At 64.5% G+C, this 17139-nt stretch overlaps 5 non-coding genes across 5 annotated transcripts; all 5 read right to left on the reverse strand.

The window, feature by feature from the left end:
- Window positions 1-2825: 2825 nt before the first annotated feature.
- On the reverse strand, window positions 2826-2944 carry LOC142006306 (5S ribosomal RNA). The gene has a single exon (XR_012643411.1). It is a non-coding gene; the product is annotated as a 5S ribosomal RNA (ribosomal RNA).
- Window positions 2945-5990: 3046 nt separating this feature from the next.
- Window positions 5991-6109, reverse strand: LOC142006266 (5S ribosomal RNA). Its single transcript, XR_012643372.1, has one exon. It is a non-coding gene; the product is annotated as a 5S ribosomal RNA (ribosomal RNA).
- A 3421-nt stretch (window positions 6110-9530) lies between these two features.
- On the reverse strand, window positions 9531-9649 carry LOC142006267 (5S ribosomal RNA). The gene has a single exon (XR_012643373.1). It is a non-coding gene; the product is annotated as a 5S ribosomal RNA (ribosomal RNA).
- A 3496-nt stretch (window positions 9650-13145) lies between these two features.
- LOC142006268 (5S ribosomal RNA) lies at window positions 13146-13264 on the reverse strand. Its single transcript, XR_012643374.1, has one exon. It is a non-coding gene; the product is annotated as a 5S ribosomal RNA (ribosomal RNA).
- A 3421-nt stretch (window positions 13265-16685) lies between these two features.
- Window positions 16686-16804, reverse strand: LOC142006269 (5S ribosomal RNA). The gene has a single exon (XR_012643375.1). It is a non-coding gene; the product is annotated as a 5S ribosomal RNA (ribosomal RNA).
- Between the last annotated feature and the right edge of the window lie 335 nt (window positions 16805-17139).

Genomic DNA, 17139 nt, shown 5'->3' on the forward strand with positions numbered 1-17139 from the left:
CGGAGGTTGACCTGGTGGCCGATCCCCTCCTCGGGCTCCAAGTCCGGCAGGGACAACAGGTCAACCCCGGTCCCAGGCTGGAGAGAAAAAATTTCTAAGTCCGGCAGGGACAACAGGTCAACCCCGGTCCCAGGCTGGAGAGAAAAATTTTCTAAGTCCGGCAGGGACAACAGGTCAACCCCGGTACCGGGCTGGAGAGAAAAATTTTCTAAGTCCGGCAGGGACAGCAGGTCAACCCCGGCCGCTTTAGCAGAGGTTGACCTGGTGTCCGATTCGCTCCCCGGGCACCAGGTCAACCTCTGGCGCTTTAGCAGAGGTTGACCTGGTGTCAGATTCGCTCCCCGGGCACCAGGTCAACCTCGGGCGCTTTAGCAGAGGTTGACCTGGTGTCCGATTCGCTCCCCGGGCACCAGGTAAACCGTGGCCGCTTTCAGCGGAGGTTGACCTGGTGGCCGATTCCCTCCCCGGGCACCAGGTCAACCTCCGCTGCTTTCAGCGGGGGTTGACCTGGTGGCCCATTCGCTCCCCGGGCACCAGGTCAACCTCCGCTGCTTTCAGCGGGGGTTGACCTGGTGGCCCATTCGCTCCCCGGGCACCAGGTCAACCGCACCCTTTTTCGGCCGCCTTCGCCTCCAAATTTTTCCCCCCGTTTCCTTACCCACTCCTCAGTCACTTCATACGCCCTCCCCCTTACATCCACCGTACGCAACACCTCCACCGGGCTTAATAGTCCACAACCGAGACCCAGGGCCTTCCCCGCTCTCAACAACCTCCACCCACAGTCCCCCTCCACCGGGCTTAATAGTCCACAACCGGGACCCAGGGCCTTCCCCGCTCTCAACAACCTCCACCCACGGTCCCCCTCCACCGGGCTTAATAGTCCACAACCGGGACCCAGGGCCTTCCCCGCTCTCAACAACCTCCACCCACGGTCCCCCTCCACCGGGCTTAATAGTCCACAACCGAGACCCAGGGCCTTCCCCGCTCTCAACAACCTCCACCCACGGTCCCCCTCCACCGGGCTTAATAGTCCACAACCGGGACCCAGGGCCTTCCCCGCTCTCAACAACCTCCACCCACGGTCCCCCTCCACCGGGCTTAATAGTCCACAACCGGGACCCAGGGCCTTCCCCGCTCTCAACAACCTCCACCCACGGTCCCCCTCCACCGGGCTTAATAGTCCACAACCGAGACCCAGGGCCTTCCCCGCTCTCAACAACCTCCACCCACGGTCCCCCTCCACCGGGCTTAATAGTCCACAACCGGGACCCAGGGCCTTCCCCGCTCTCAACAACCTCCACCCACGGTCCCCCTCCACCGGGCTTAATAGTCCACAACCGAGACCCAGGGCCTTCCCCGCTCTCAACAACCTCCACCCACGGTCCCCCTCCACCGGGCTTAATAGTCCACAACCGGGACCCAGGGCCTTCCCCGCTCTCAACAACCTCCACCCACGGTCCCCCTCCACCGGGCTTAATAGTCCACAACCGAGACCCAGGGCCTTCCCCGCTCTCAACAACCTCCACCCACGGTCCCCCTCCACCGGGCTTAATAGTCCACAACCGGGACCCAGGGCCTTCCCCGCTCTCAACAACCTCCACCCACGGTCCCCCTCCACCGGGCTTAATAGTCCACAACCGGGACCCAGGGCCTTCCCCGCTCTCAACAACCTCCACCCACGGTCCCCCTCCACCGGGCTTAATAGTCCACAACCGGGACCCAGGGCCTTCCCCGCTCTCAACAACCTCCACCCACGGTCCCCCTCCACCGGGCTTAATAGTCCACAACCGAGACCCAGGGCCTTCCCCGCTCTCAACAACCTCCACCCACGGTCCCCCTCCACCGGGCTTAATAGTCCACAACCGGGACCCAGGGCCTTCCCCGCTCTCAACAACCTCCACCCACGGTCCCCCTCCACCGGGCTTAATAGTCCACAACCGGGACCCAGGGCCTTCCCCGCTCTCAACCACCTCCACCCACGGTCCCCCTCCACCGGGCTTAATAGTCCACAACCGAGACCCAGGGCATTCCCCGCTCTCAACAACCTCCACCCACGGTCCCCCTCCACCGGGCTTAATAGTCCACAACCGGGACCCAGGGCCTTCCACGCTCTCAACAACCTCCACCCACGGTCCCCCTCCACCGGGCTTAATAGTCCACAACCGAGACCCAGGGCCTTCCCCGCTCTCAACCACCTCCACCCACGGTCCCCCTCCACCGGGCTTAATAGTCCACAACCGAGACCCAGGGCCTTCCCCGCTCTCAACCACCTCCACCCACGGTCCCCCTCCACCGGGCTTAATAGTCCACAACCGAGACCCAGGGCCTTCCCCGCTCTCAACCACCTCCACCCACGGTCCCCCTCCACCGGGCTTAATAGTCCACAACCGAGACCCAGGGCCTTCCCCGCTCTCAACAACCTCCACCCACGGTCCCCCAAGACGCACGTTCCAAGCCTTAACCCTCAGACCATCCACCCCCCGGGGGGGACCCCACACCCACCTGACTCCAACTCACTCCCACCAAAAACACCACCACCGCCACCCGCCTCAACGGCCTGCCCCACCCAGCACTCCCACACACACACCTGCCCCACCAACGCTCCACATACGCTTTCTTCCCTCTCCCCGACCCGACCCAAGCCATCGCACCGCACCGGGTGAGGGCCTAAGCTTCCTCGCCCGCCCCCCCGCCCCCGACACGCAGGCAGGCAGAGGGAAAGGCCTCAGCGCCCCCCAGGACCGTCGCGCCGCCTTGGCCTCACGGCTTCCCTGCTCCCGCACGGCAGACACACGCCCCGCTCTACCCCCGCTGGGGCCAAAAGCTGCCTACGGCACCTGGGATTCCCAGGCGGTCACCCATCCAGGTACTAGCCAGGCCCGGGACGGTTTACCTTCCGAGATCGGACGAGATCGGGGGCATTCGGTCCGGTATGGCCGTAGGCCCCCGCCTCCCCGGGCTTTAGCGTCAGCAGCCTGGCCTCAGTCAGCCGGGCCCAAACAATTAACCCGGAGGCCGGGCCGAGGGAAAACTTCCTCCGAGCCGGCCCAAGGGGAAGGGAGGACGAGGACGCCGGGCCCGGGAGGTGACAGGACGTGCACGTCAGACCCGGGAAGCTGTGTGCCCCGAGGTTAACCCCCGGGCCGGGGCGGGGAGAGAAAAATGTTCTAAGTCCGGTAGGGACAGCAGGTCAACCCCGGTCCGAGGCGGGGAGAGAAAAAATTTCTAAGTCCTGCAGGGACAACAGGTCAACCCCGGTCCCAGGCGGGAGAGAAAAATTTTCAAAGTCCGGCAGGGACAGCAGGTCAACCCCGGCCGCTTTAGCAGAGGTTGACCTGGTGTCCGATTCGCTCCCCGGGCACCAGGTCAACCTCGCGCGCTTTAGCAGAGGTTGACCTGGTGTCAGATTCGCTCCCCGGGCACCAGGTCAACCTAGGGCGCTTTAGCGGAGGTTGACCTGGTGTCCGATTCGCTCCCCGGGCACCAGGTCAACCTCGGGCGCTTTAGCGGAGGTTGACCTGGTGTCCGATTCGCTCCCCGGGCACCAGGTCAACCTCGGGCGCTTTAGCAGAGGTTGACCTGGTGTCAGATTCGCTCCCCGGGCACCAGGTCAACCTCGGGCGCTTTAGCAGAGGTTGACCTGGTGTCCGATTCGCTCCCCGGGCACCAGGTAAACCGTGGCCGCTTTCAGCGGAGGTTGACCTGGTGGCCGATCCCCTCCTCGGGCTCCAAGTCCGGCAGGGACAACAGGTCAACCCCGGTCCCAGGCTGGAGAGAAAAAATTTCTAAGTCCGGCAGGGACAACAGGTCAACCCCGGTCCCAGGCTGGAGAGAAAAATTTTCTAAGTCCGGCAGGGACAACAGGTCAACCCCGGTACCGGGCTGGAGAGAAAAATTTTCTAAGTCCGGCAGGGACAGCAGGTCAACCCCGGCCGCTTTAGCAGAGGTTGACCTGGTGTCCGATTCGCTCCCCGGGCACCAGGTCAACCTCTGGCGCTTTAGCAGAGGTTGACCTGGTGTCAGATTCGCTCCCCGGGCACCAGGTCAACCTCGGGCGCTTTAGCAGAGGTTGACCTGGTGTCCGATTCGCTCCCCGGGCACCAGGTAAACCGTGGCCGCTTTCAGCGGAGGTTGACCTGGTGGCCGATTCCCTCCCCGGGCACCAGGTCAACCTCCGCTGCTTTCAGCGGGGGTTGACCTGGTGGCCCATTCGCTCCCCGGGCACCAGGTCAACCTCCGCTGCTTTCAGCGGGGGTTGACCTGGTGGCCCATTCGCTCCCCGGGCACCAGGTCAACCGCACCCTTTTTCGGCCGCCTTCGCCTCCAAATTTTTCCCCCCGTTTCCTTACCCACTCCTCAGTCACTTCATACGCCCTCCCCCTTACATCCACCGTACGCAACACCTCCACCGGGCTTAATAGTCCACAACCGAGACCCAGGGCCTTCCCCGCTCTCAACAACCTCCACCCACAGTCCCCCTCCACCGGGCTTAATAGTCCACAACCGGGACCCAGGGCCTTCCCCGCTCTCAACAACCTCCACCCACGGTCCCCCTCCACCGGGCTTAATAGTCCACAACCGGGACCCAGGGCCTTCCCCGCTCTCAACAACCTCCACCCACGGTCCCCCTCCACCGGGCTTAATAGTCCACAACCGGGACCCAGGGCCTTCCCCGCTCTCAACAACCTCCACCCACGGTCCCCCTCCACCGGGCTTAATAGTCCACAACCGGGACCCAGGGCCTTCCCCGCTCTCAACAACCTCCACCCACGGTCCCCCTCCACCGGGCTTAATAGTCCACAACCGAGACCCAGGGCCTTCCCCGCTCTCAACAACCTCCACCCACGGTCCCCCTCCACCGGGCTTAATAGTCCACAACCGGGACCCAGGGCCTTCCCCGCTCTCAACAACCTCCACCCACGGTCCCCCTCCACCGGGCTTAATAGTCCACAACCGGGACCCAGGGCCTTCCCCGCTCTCAACAACCTCCACCCACGGTCCCCCTCCACCGGGCTTAATAGTCCACAACCGGGACCCAGGGCCTTCCCCGCTCTCAACAACCTCCACCCACGGTCCCCCTCCACCGGGCTTAATAGTCCACAACCGGGACCCAGGGCCTTCCCCGCTCTCAACAACCTCCACCCACGGTCCCCCTCCACCGGGCTTAATAGTCCACAACCGAGACCCAGGGCATTCCCCGCTCTCAACAACCTCCACCCACGGTCCCCCTCCACCGGGCTTAATAGTCCACAACCGGGACCCAGGGCCTTCCACGCTCTCAACAACCTCCACCCACGGTCCCCCTCCACCGGGCTTAATAGTCCACAACCGAGACCCAGGGCCTTCCCCGCTCTCAACCACCTCCACCCACGGTCCCCCTCCACCGGGCTTAATAGTCCACAACCGAGACCCAGGGCCTTCCCCGCTCTCAACCACCTCCACCCACGGTCCCCCTCCACCGGGCTTAATAGTCCACAACCGAGACCCAGGGCCTTCCCCGCTCTCAACCACCTCCACCCACGGTCCCCCTCCACCGGGCTTAATAGTCCACAACCGAGACCCAGGGCCTTCCCCGCTCTCAACAACCTCCCCCCACGGTCCCCCAAGACGCACGTTCCAAGCCTTAACCCTCAGACCATCCACCCCTTGGGGGGGACCCCACACCCACCTGACCCCAACTCACTCCCACCAAAAACACCACCACCGCCACCGCCTCAACGGCCTGCCCCACCCAGCACTCCCACACACACACCTGCCCCACCAACGCTCCACACACGCTTTCTTCCCTCTCCCCGACCCGACCCAAGCCATCGCACCGCACCGGGTGAGGGCCTAAGCTTCCTCGCCCGCCCCCCCGCCCCCGACACGCAGGCAGGCAGAGGGAAAGGCCTCAGCGCCCCCCAGGACCGTCGCGCCGCCTTGGCCTCACGGCTTCCCTGCTCCCGCACGGCAGACACACGCCCCGCTCTACCCCCGCTGGGGCCAAAAGCTGCCTACGGCACCTGGGATTCCCAGGCGGTCACCCATCCAGGTACTAGCCAGGCCCGGGACGGTTTACCTTCCGAGATCGGACGAGATCGGGGGCATTCGGTCCGGTATGGCCGTAGGCCCCCGCCTCCCCGGGCTTTAGCGTCAGCAGCCTGGCCTCAGTCAGCCGGGCCCAAACAATTAACCCGGAGGCCGGGCCGAGGGAAAACTTCCTCCGAGCCGGCCCAAGGGGAAGGGAGGACGAGGACGCCGGGCCCGGGAGGTGACAGGACGTGCACGTCAGACCCGGGAAGCTGTGTGCCCCGAGGTTAACCCCCGGGCCGGGGCGGGGAGAGAAAAATGTTCTAAGTCCGGTAGGGACAGCAGGTCAACCCCGGTCCGAGGCGGGGAGAGAAAAAATTTCTAAGTCCTGCAGGGACAACAGGTCAACCCCGGTCCCAGGCGGGAGAGAAAAATTTTCAAAGTCCGGCAGGGACAGCAGGTCAACCCCGGCCGCTTTAGCAGAGGTTGACCTGGTGTCCGATTCGCTCCCCGGGCACCAGGTCAACCTCGCGCGCTTTAGCAGAGGTTGACCTGGTGTCAGATTCGCTCCCCGGGCACCAGGTCAACCTCGGGCGCTTTAGCGGAGGTTGACCTGGTGTCCGATTCGCTCCCCGGGCACCAGGTCAACCTCGGGCGCTTTAGCGGAGGTTGACCTGGTGTCCGATTCGCTCCCCGGGCACCAGGTCAACCTCGGGCGCTTTAGCAGAGGTTGACCTGGTGTCAGATTCGCTCCCCGGGCACCAGGTCAACCTCGGGCGCTTTAGCAGAGGTTGACCTGGTGTCCGATTCGCTCCCCGGGCACCAGGTAAACCGTGGCCGCTTTCAGCGGAGGTTGACCTGGTGGCCGATCCCCTCCTCGGGCTCCAAGTCCGGCAGGGACAACAGGTCAACCCCGGTCCCAGGCTGGAGAGAAAAAATTTCTAAGTCCGGCAGGGACAACAGGTCAACCCCGGTCCCAGGCTGGAGAGAAAAATTTTCTAAGTCCGGCAGGGACAACAGGTCAACCCCGGTACCGGGCTGGAGAGAAAAATTTTCTAAGTCCGGCAGGGACAGCAGGTCAACCCCGGCCGCTTTAGCAGAGGTTGACCTGGTGTCCGATTCGCTCCCCGGGCACCAGGTCAACCTCTGGCGCTTTAGCAGAGGTTGACCTGGTGTCAGATTCGCTCCCCGGGCACCAGGTCAACCTCGGGCGCTTTAGCAGAGGTTGACCTGGTGTCCGATTCGCTCCCCGGGCACCAGGTAAACCGTGGCCGCTTTCAGCGGAGGTTGACCTGGTGGCCGATTCCCTCCCCGGGCACCAGGTCAACCTCCGCTGCTTTCAGCGGGGGTTGACCTGGTGGCCCATTCGCTCCCCGGGCACCAGGTCAACCTCCGCTGCTTTCAGCGGGGGTTGACCTGGTGGCCCATTCGCTCCCCGGGCACCAGGTCAACCGCACCCTTTTTCGGCCGCCTTCGCCTCCAAATTTTTCCCCCCGTTTCCTTACCCACTCCTCAGTCACTTCATACGCCCTCCCCCTTACATCCACCGTACGCAACACCTCCACCGGGCTTAATAGTCCACAACCGAGACCCAGGGCCTTCCCCGCTCTCAACAACCTCCACCCACAGTCCCCCTCCACCGGGCTTAATAGTCCACAACCGGGACCCAGGGCCTTCCCCGCTCTCAACAACCTCCACCCACGGTCCCCCTCCACCGGGCTTAATAGTCCACAACCGGGACCCAGGGCCTTCCCCGCTCTCAACAACCTCCACCCACGGTCCCCCTCCACCGGGCTTAATAGTCCACAACCGAGACCCAGGGCCTTCCCCGCTCTCAACAACCTCCACCCACGGTCCCCCTCCACCGGGCTTAATAGTCCACAACCGGGACCCAGGGCCTTCCCCGCTCTCAACAACCTCCACCCACGGTCCCCCTCCACCGGGCTTAATAGTCCACAACCGGGACCCAGGGCCTTCCCCGCTCTCAACAACCTCCACCCACGGTCCCCCTCCACCGGGCTTAATAGTCCACAACCGAGACCCAGGGCCTTCCCCGCTCTCAACAACCTCCACCCACGGTCCCCCTCCACCGGGCTTAATAGTCCACAACCGGGACCCAGGGCCTTCCCCGCTCTCAACAACCTCCACCCACGGTCCCCCTCCACCGGGCTTAATAGTCCACAACCGAGACCCAGGGCCTTCCCCGCTCTCAACAACCTCCACCCACGGTCCCCCTCCACCGGGCTTAATAGTCCACAACCGGGACCCAGGGCCTTCCCCGCTCTCAACAACCTCCACCCACGGTCCCCCTCCACCGGGCTTAATAGTCCACAACCGGGACCCAGGGCCTTCCCCGCTCTCAACAACCTCCACCCACGGTCCCCCTCCACCGGGCTTAATAGTCCACAACCGGGACCCAGGGCCTTCCCCGCTCTCAACAACCTCCACCCACGGTCCCCCTCCACCGGGCTTAATAGTCCACAACCGAGACCCAGGGCCTTCCCCGCTCTCAACAACCTCCACCCACGGTCCCCCTCCACCGGGCTTAATAGTCCACAACCGGGACCCAGGGCCTTCCCCGCTCTCAACAACCTCCACCCACGGTCCCCCTCCACCGGGCTTAATAGTCCACAACCGGGACCCAGGGCCTTCCCCGCTCTCAACCACCTCCACCCACGGTCCCCCTCCACCGGGCTTAATAGTCCACAACCGAGACCCAGGGCATTCCCCGCTCTCAACAACCTCCACCCACGGTCCCCCTCCACCGGGCTTAATAGTCCACAACCGGGACCCAGGGCCTTCCACGCTCTCAACAACCTCCACCCACGGTCCCCCTCCACCGGGCTTAATAGTCCACAACCGAGACCCAGGGCCTTCCCCGCTCTCAACCACCTCCACCCACGGTCCCCCTCCACCGGGCTTAATAGTCCACAACCGAGACCCAGGGCCTTCCCCGCTCTCAACCACCTCCACCCACGGTCCCCCTCCACCGGGCTTAATAGTCCACAACCGAGACCCAGGGCCTTCCCCGCTCTCAACCACCTCCACCCACGGTCCCCCTCCACCGGGCTTAATAGTCCACAACCGAGACCCAGGGCCTTCCCCGCTCTCAACAACCTCCACCCACGGTCCCCCAAGACGCACGTTCCAAGCCTTAACCCTCAGACCATCCACCCCCCGGGGGGGACCCCACACCCACCTGACTCCAACTCACTCCCACCAAAAACACCACCACCGCCACCGCCTCAACGGCCTGCCCCACCCAGCACTCCCACACACACACCTGCCCCACCAACGCTCCACATACGCTTTCTTCCCTCTCCCCGACCCGACCCAAGCCATCGCACCGCACCGGGTGAGGGCCTAAGCTTCCTCGCCCGCCCCCCCGCCCCCGACACGCAGGCAGGCAGAGGGAAAGGCCTCAGCGCCCCCCAGGACCGTCGCGCCGCCTTGGCCTCACGGCTTCCCTGCTCCCGCACGGCAGACACACGCCCCGCTCTACCCCCGCTGGGGCCAAAAGCTGCCTACGGCACCTGGGATTCCCAGGCGGTCACCCATCCAGGTACTAGCCAGGCCCGGGACGGTTTACCTTCCGAGATCGGACGAGATCGGGGGCATTCGGTCCGGTATGGCCGTAGGCCCCCGCCTCCCCGGGCTTTAGCGTCAGCAGCCTGGCCTCAGTCAGCCGGGCCCAAACAATTAACCCGGAGGCCGGGCCGAGGGAAAACTTCCTCCGAGCCGGCCCAAGGGGAAGGGAGGACGAGGACGCCGGGCCCGGGAGGTGACAGGACGTGCACGTCAGACCCGGGAAGCTGTGTGCCCCGAGGTTAACCCCCGGGCCGGGGCGGGGAGAGAAAAATGTTCTAAGTCCGGTAGGGACAGCAGGTCAACCCCGGTCCGAGGCGGGGAGAGAAAAAATTTCTAAGTCCTGCAGGGACAACAGGTCAACCCCGGTCCCAGGCGGGAGAGAAAAATTTTCAAAGTCCGGCAGGGACAGCAGGTCAACCCCGGCCGCTTTAGCAGAGGTTGACCTGGTGTCCGATTCGCTCCCCGGGCACCAGGTCAACCTCGCGCGCTTTAGCAGAGGTTGACCTGGTGTCAGATTCGCTCCCCGGGCACCAGGTCAACCTAGGGCGCTTTAGCGGAGGTTGACCTGGTGTCCGATTCGCTCCCCGGGCACCAGGTCAACCTCGGGCGCTTTAGCGGAGGTTGACCTGGTGTCCGATTCGCTCCCCGGGCACCAGGTCAACCTCGGGCGCTTTAGCAGAGGTTGACCTGGTGTCAGATTCGCTCCCCGGGCACCAGGTCAACCTCGGGCGCTTTAGCAGAGGTTGACCTGGTGTCCGATTCGCTCCCCGGGCACCAGGTAAACCGTGGCCGCTTTCAGCGGAGGTTGACCTGGTGGCCGATCCCCTCCTCGGGCTCCAAGTCCGGCAGGGACAACAGGTCAACCCCGGTCCCAGGCTGGAGAGAAAAAATTTCTAAGTCCGGCAGGGACAACAGGTCAACCCCGGTCCCAGGCTGGAGAGAAAAATTTTCTAAGTCCGGCAGGGACAACAGGTCAACCCCGGTACCGGGCTGGAGAGAAAAATTTTCTAAGTCCGGCAGGGACAGCAGGTCAACCCCGGCCGCTTTAGCAGAGGTTGACCTGGTGTCCGATTCGCTCCCCGGGCACCAGGTCAACCTCTGGCGCTTTAGCAGAGGTTGACCTGGTGTCAGATTCGCTCCCCGGGCACCAGGTCAACCTCGGGCGCTTTAGCAGAGGTTGACCTGGTGTCCGATTCGCTCCCCGGGCACCAGGTAAACCGTGGCCGCTTTCAGCGGAGGTTGACCTGGTGGCCGATTCCCTCCCCGGGCACCAGGTCAACCTCCGCTGCTTTCAGCGGGGGTTGACCTGGTGGCCCATTCGCTCCCCGGGCACCAGGTCAACCTCCGCTGCTTTCAGCGGGGGTTGACCTGGTGGCCCATTCGCTCCCCGGGCACCAGGTCAACCGCACCCTTTTTCGGCCGCCTTCGCCTCCAAATTTTTCCCCCCGTTTCCTTACCCACTCCTCAGTCACTTCATACGCCCTCCCCCTTACATCCACCGTACGCAACACCTCCACCGGGCTTAATAGTCCACAACCGAGACCCAGGGCCTTCCCCGCTCTCAACAACCTCCACCCACAGTCCCCCTCCACCGGGCTTAATAGTCCACAACCGGGACCCAGGGCCTTCCCCGCTCTCAACAACCTCCACCCACGGTCCCCCTCCACCGGGCTTAATAGTCCACAACCGGGACCCAGGGCCTTCCCCGCTCTCAACAACCTCCACCCACGGTCCCCCTCCACCGGGCTTAATAGTCCACAACCGGGACCCAGGGCCTTCCCCGCTCTCAACAACCTCCACCCACGGTCCCCCTCCACCGGGCTTAATAGTCCACAACCGGGACCCAGGGCCTTCCCCGCTCTCAACAACCTCCACCCACGGTCCCCCTCCACCGGGCTTAATAGTCCACAACCGAGACCCAGGGCCTTCCCCGCTCTCAACAACCTCCACCCACGGTCCCCCTCCACCGGGCTTAATAGTCCACAACCGGGACCCAGGGCCTTCCCCGCTCTCAACAACCTCCACCCACGGTCCCCCTCCACCGGGCTTAATAGTCCACAACCGGGACCCAGGGCCTTCCCCGCTCTCAACAACCTCCACCCACGGTCCCCCTCCACCGGGCTTAATAGTCCACAACCGGGACCCAGGGCCTTCCCCGCTCTCAACAACCTCCACCCACGGTCCCCCTCCACCGGGCTTAATAGTCCACAACCGGGACCCAGGGCCTTCCCCGCTCTCAACAACCTCCACCCACGGTCCCCCTCCACCGGGCTTAATAGTCCACAACCGGGACCCAGGGCCTTCCCCGCTCTCAACAACCTCCACCCACGGTCCCCCTCCACCGGGCTTAATAGTCCACAACCGAGACCCAGGGCCTTCCCCGCTCTCAACAACCTCCACCCACGGTCCCCCTCCACCGGGCTTAATAGTCCACAACCGGGACCCAGGGCCTTCCCCGCTCTCAACAACCTCCACCCACGGTCCCCCTCCACCGGGCTTAATAGTCCACAACCGGGACCCAGGGCCTTCCCCGCTCTCAACAACCTCCACCCACGGTCCCCCTCCACCGGGCTTAATAGTCCACAACCGGGACCCAGGGCCTTCCCCGCTCTCAACAACCTCCACCCACGGTCCCCCTCCACCGGGCTTAATAGTCCACAACCGGGACCCAGGGCCTTCCCCGCTCTCAACAACCTCCACCCACGGTCCCCCTCCACCGGGCTTAATAGTCCACAACCGAGACCCAGGGCATTCCCCGCTCTCAACAACCTCCACCCACGGTCCCCCTCCACCGGGCTTAATAGTCCACAACCGGGACCCAGGGCCTTCCACGCTCTCAACAACCTCCACCCACGGTCCCCCTCCACCGGGCTTAATAGTCCACAACCGAGACCCAGGGCCTTCCCCGCTCTCAACCACCTCCACCCACGGTCCCCCTCCACCGGGCTTAATAGTCCACAACCGAGACCCAGGGCCTTCCCCGCTCTCAACCACCTCCACCCACGGTCCCCCTCCACCGGGCTTAATAGTCCACAACCGAGACCCAGGGCCTTCCCCGCTCTCAACCACCTCCACCCACGGTCCCCCTCCACCGGGCTTAATAGTCCACAACCGAGACCCAGGGCCTTCCCCGCTCTCAACAACCTCCCCCCACGGTCCCCCAAGACGCACGTTCCAAGCCTTAACCCTCAGACCATCCACCCCTTGGGGGGGACCCCACACCCACCTGACCCCAACTCACTCCCACCAAAAACACCACCACCGCCACCGCCTCAACGGCCTGCCCCACCCAGCACTCCCACACACACACCTGCCCCACCAACGCTCCACACACGCTTTCTTCCCTCTCCCCGACCCGACCCAAGCCATCGCACCGCACCGGGTGAGGGCCTAAGCTTCCTCGCCCGCCCCCCCGCCCCCGACACGCAGGCAGGCAGAGGGAAAGGCCTCAGCGCCCCCCAGGACCGTCGCGCCGCCTTGGCCTCACGGCTTCCCTGCTCCCGCACGGCAGACACACGCCCCGCTCTACCCCCGCTGGGGCCAAAAGCTGCCTACGGCACCTGGGATTCCCAGGCGGTCACCCATCCAGGTACTAGCCAGGCCCGGGACGGTTTACCTTCCGAGATCGGACGAGATCGGGGGCATTCGGTCCGGTATGGCCGTAGGCCCCCGCCTCCCCGGGCTTTAGCGTCAGCAGCCTGGCCTCAGTCAGCCGGGCCCAAACAATTAACCCGGAGGCCGGGCCGAGGGAAAACTTCCTCCGAGCCGGCCCAAGGGGAAGGGAGGACGAGGACGCCGGGCCCGGGAGGTGACAGGACGTGCACGTCAGACCCGGGAAGCTGTGTGCCCCGAGGTTAACCCCCGGGCCGGGGCGGGGAGAGAAAAATGTTCTAAGTCCGGTAGGGACAGCAGGTCAACCCCGGTCCGAGGCGGGGAGAGAAAAAATTTCTAAGTCCTGCAGGGACAACAGGTCAACCCCGGTCCCAGGCGGGAGAGAAAAATTTTCAAAGTCCGGCAGGGACAGCAGGTCAACCCCGGCCGCTTTAGCAGAGGTTGACCTGGTGTCCGATTCGCTCCCCGGGCACCAGGTCAACCTCGCGCGCTTTAGCAGAGGTTGACCTGGTGTCAGATTCGCTCCCCGGGCACCAGGTCAACCTCGGGCGCTTTAGCGGAGGTTGACCTGGTGTCCGATTCGCTCCCCGGGCACCAGGTCAACCTCGGGCGCTTTAGCGGAGGTTGACCTGGTGTCCGATTCGCTCCCCGGGCACCAGGTCAACCTCGGGCGCTTTAGCAGAGGTTGACCTGGTGTCAGATTCGCTCCCCGGGCACCAGGTCAACCTCGGGCGCTTTAGCAGAGGTTGACCTGGTGTCCGATTCGCTCCCCGGGCACCAGGTAAACCGTGGCCGCTTTCAGCGGAGGTTGACCTGGTGGCCGATCCCCTCCTCGGGCTCCAAGTCCGGCAGGGACAACAGGTCAACCCCGGTCCCAGGCTGGAGAGAAAAAATTTCTAAGTCCGGCAGGGACAACAGGTCAACCCCGGTCCCAGGCTGGAGAGAAAAATTTTCTAAGTCCGGCAGGGACAACAGGTCAACCCCGGTACCGGGCTGGAGAGAAAAATTTTCTAAGTCCGGCAGGGACAGCAGGTCAACCCCGGCCGCTTTAGCAGAGGTTGACCTGGTGTCCGATTCGCTCCCCGGGCACCAGGTCAACCTCTGGCGCTTTAGCAGAGGTTGACCTGGTGTCAGATTCGCTCCCCGGGCACCAGGTCAACCTCGGGCGCTTTAGCAGAGGTTGACCTGGTGTCCGATTCGCTCCCCGGGCACCAGGTAAACCGTGGCCGCTTTCAGCGGAGGTTGACCTGGTGGCCGATTCCCTCCCCGGGCACCAGGTCAACCTCCGCTGCTTTCAGCGGGGGTTGACCTGGTGGCCCATTCGCTCCCCGGGCACCAGGTCAACCTCCGCTGCTTTCAGCGGGGGTTGACCTGGTGGCCCATTCGCTCCCCGGGCACCAGGTCAACCGCACCCTTTTTCGGCCGCCTTCGCCTCCAAATTTTTCCCCCCGTTTCCTTACCCACTCCTCAGTCACTTCATACGCCCTCCCCCTTACATCCACCGTACGCAACACCTCCACCGGGCTTAATAGTCCACAACCGAGACCCAGGGCCTTCCCCGCTCTCAACAACCTCCACCCACAGTCCCCCTCCACCGGGCTTAATAGTCCACAACCGGGACCCAGGGCCTTCCCCGCTCTCAACAACCTCCACCCACGGTCCCCCTCCACCGGGCTTAATAGTCCACAACCGGGACCCAGGGCCTTCCCCGCTCTCAACAACCTCCACCCACGGTCCCCCTCCACCGGGCTTAATAGTCCACAACCGAGACCCAGGGCCTTCCCCGCTCTCAACAACCTCCACCCACGGTCCCCCTCCACCGGGCTTAATAGTCCACAACCGGGACCCAGGGCCTTCCCCGCTCTCAACAACCTCCACCCACGGTCCCCCTCCACCGGGCTTAATAGTCCACAACCGGGACCCAGGGCCTTCCCCGCTCTCAACAACCTCCACCCACGGTCCCCCTCCACCGGGCTTAATAGTCCACAACCGAGACCCAGGGCCTTCCCCGCTCTCAACAACCTCCACCCACGGTCCCCCTCCACCGGGCTTAATAGTCCACAACCGGGACCCAGGGCCTTCCCCGCTCTCAACAACCTCCACCCACGGTCCCCCTCCACCGGGCTTAATAGTCCACAACCGAGACCCAGGGCCTTCCCCGCTCTCAACAACCTCCACCCACGGTCCCCCTCCACCGGGCTTAATAGTCCACAACCGGGACCCAGGGCCTTCCCCGCTCTCAACAACCTCCACCCACGGTCCCCCTCCACCGGGCTTAATAGTCCACAACCGGGACCCAGGGCCTTCCCCGCTCTCAACAACCTCCACCCACGGTCCCCCTCCACCGGGCTTAATAGTCCACAACCGGGACCCAGGGCCTTCCCCGCTCTCAACAACCTCCACCCACGGTCCCCCTCCACCGGGCTTAATAGTCCACAACCGAGACCCAGGGCCTTCCCCGCTCTCAACAACCTCCACCCACGGTCCCCCTCCACCGGGCTTAATAGTCCACAACCGGGACCCAGGGCCTTCCCCGCTCTCAACAACCTCCACCCACGGTCCCCCTCCACCGGGCTTAATAGTCCACAACCGGGACCCAGGGCCTTCCCCGCTCTCAACCACCTCCACCCACGGTCCCCCTCCACCGGGCTTAATAGTCCACAACCGAGACCCAGGGCATTCCCCGCTCTCAACAACCTCCACCCACGGTCCCCCTCCACCGGGCTTAATAGTCCACAACCGGGACCCAGGGCCTTCCACGCTCTCAACAACCTCCACCCACGGTCCCCCTCCACCGGGCTTAATAGTCCACAACCGAGACCCAGGGCCTTCCCCGCTCTCAACCACCTCCACCCACGGTCCCCCTCCACCGGGCTTAATAGTCCACAACCGAGACCCAGGGCCTTCCCCGCTCTCAACCACCTCCACCCACGGTCCCCCTCCACCGGGCTTAATAGTCCACAACCGAGACCCAGGGCCTTCCCCGCTCTCAACCACCTCCACCCACGGTCCCCCTCCACCGGGCTTAATAGTCCACAACCGAGACCCAGGGCCTTCCCCGCTCTCAACAACCTCCACCCACGGTCCCCCAAGACGCACGTTCCAAGCCTTAACCCTCAGACCATCCACCCCCCGGGGGGGACCCCACACCCACCTGACTCCAACTCACTCCCACCAAAAACACCACCACCGCCACCGCCTCAACGGCCTGCCCCACCCAGCACTCCCACACACACACCTGCCCCACCAACGCTCCACATACGCTTTCTTCCCTCTCCCCGACCCGACCCAAGCCATCGCACCGCACCGGGTGAGGGCCTAAGCTTCCTCGCCCGCCCCCCCGCCCCCGACACGCAGGCAGGCAGAGGGAAAGGCCTCAGCGCCCCCCAGGACCGTCGCGCCGCCTTGGCCTCACGGCTTCCCTGCTCCCGCACGGCAGACACACGCCCCGCTCTACCCCCGCTGGGGCCAAAAGCTGCCTACGGCACCTGGGATTCCCAGGCGGTCACCCATCCAGGTACTAGCCAGGCCCGGGACGGTTTACCTTCCGAGATCGGACGAGATCGGGGGCATTCGGTCCGGTATGGCCGTAGGCCCCCGCCTCCCCGGGCTTTAGCGTCAGCAGCCTGGCCTCAGTCAGCCGGGCCCAAACAATTAACCCGGAGGCCGGGCCGAGGGAAAACTTCCTCCGAGCCGGCCCAAGGGGAAGGGAGGACGAGGACGCCGGGCCCGGGAGGTGACAGGACGTGCACGTCAGACCCGGGAAGCTGTGTGCCCCGAGGTTAACCCCCGGGCCGGGGCGGGGAGAGAAAAATGTTCTAAGTCCGGTAGGGACAGCAGGTCAACCCCGGTCCGAGGCGGGGAGAGAAAAAATTTCTAAGTCCTGCAGGGACAACAGGTCAACCCCGGTCCCAGGCGGGAGAGAAAAAT

This window comes from Carettochelys insculpta, unplaced genomic scaffold, assembly GCF_033958435.1.
Source record: "Carettochelys insculpta isolate YL-2023 unplaced genomic scaffold, ASM3395843v1 scaffold_0048, whole genome shotgun sequence".
Taxonomy (NCBI): Eukaryota; Metazoa; Chordata; order Testudines; family Carettochelyidae; genus Carettochelys; species Carettochelys insculpta.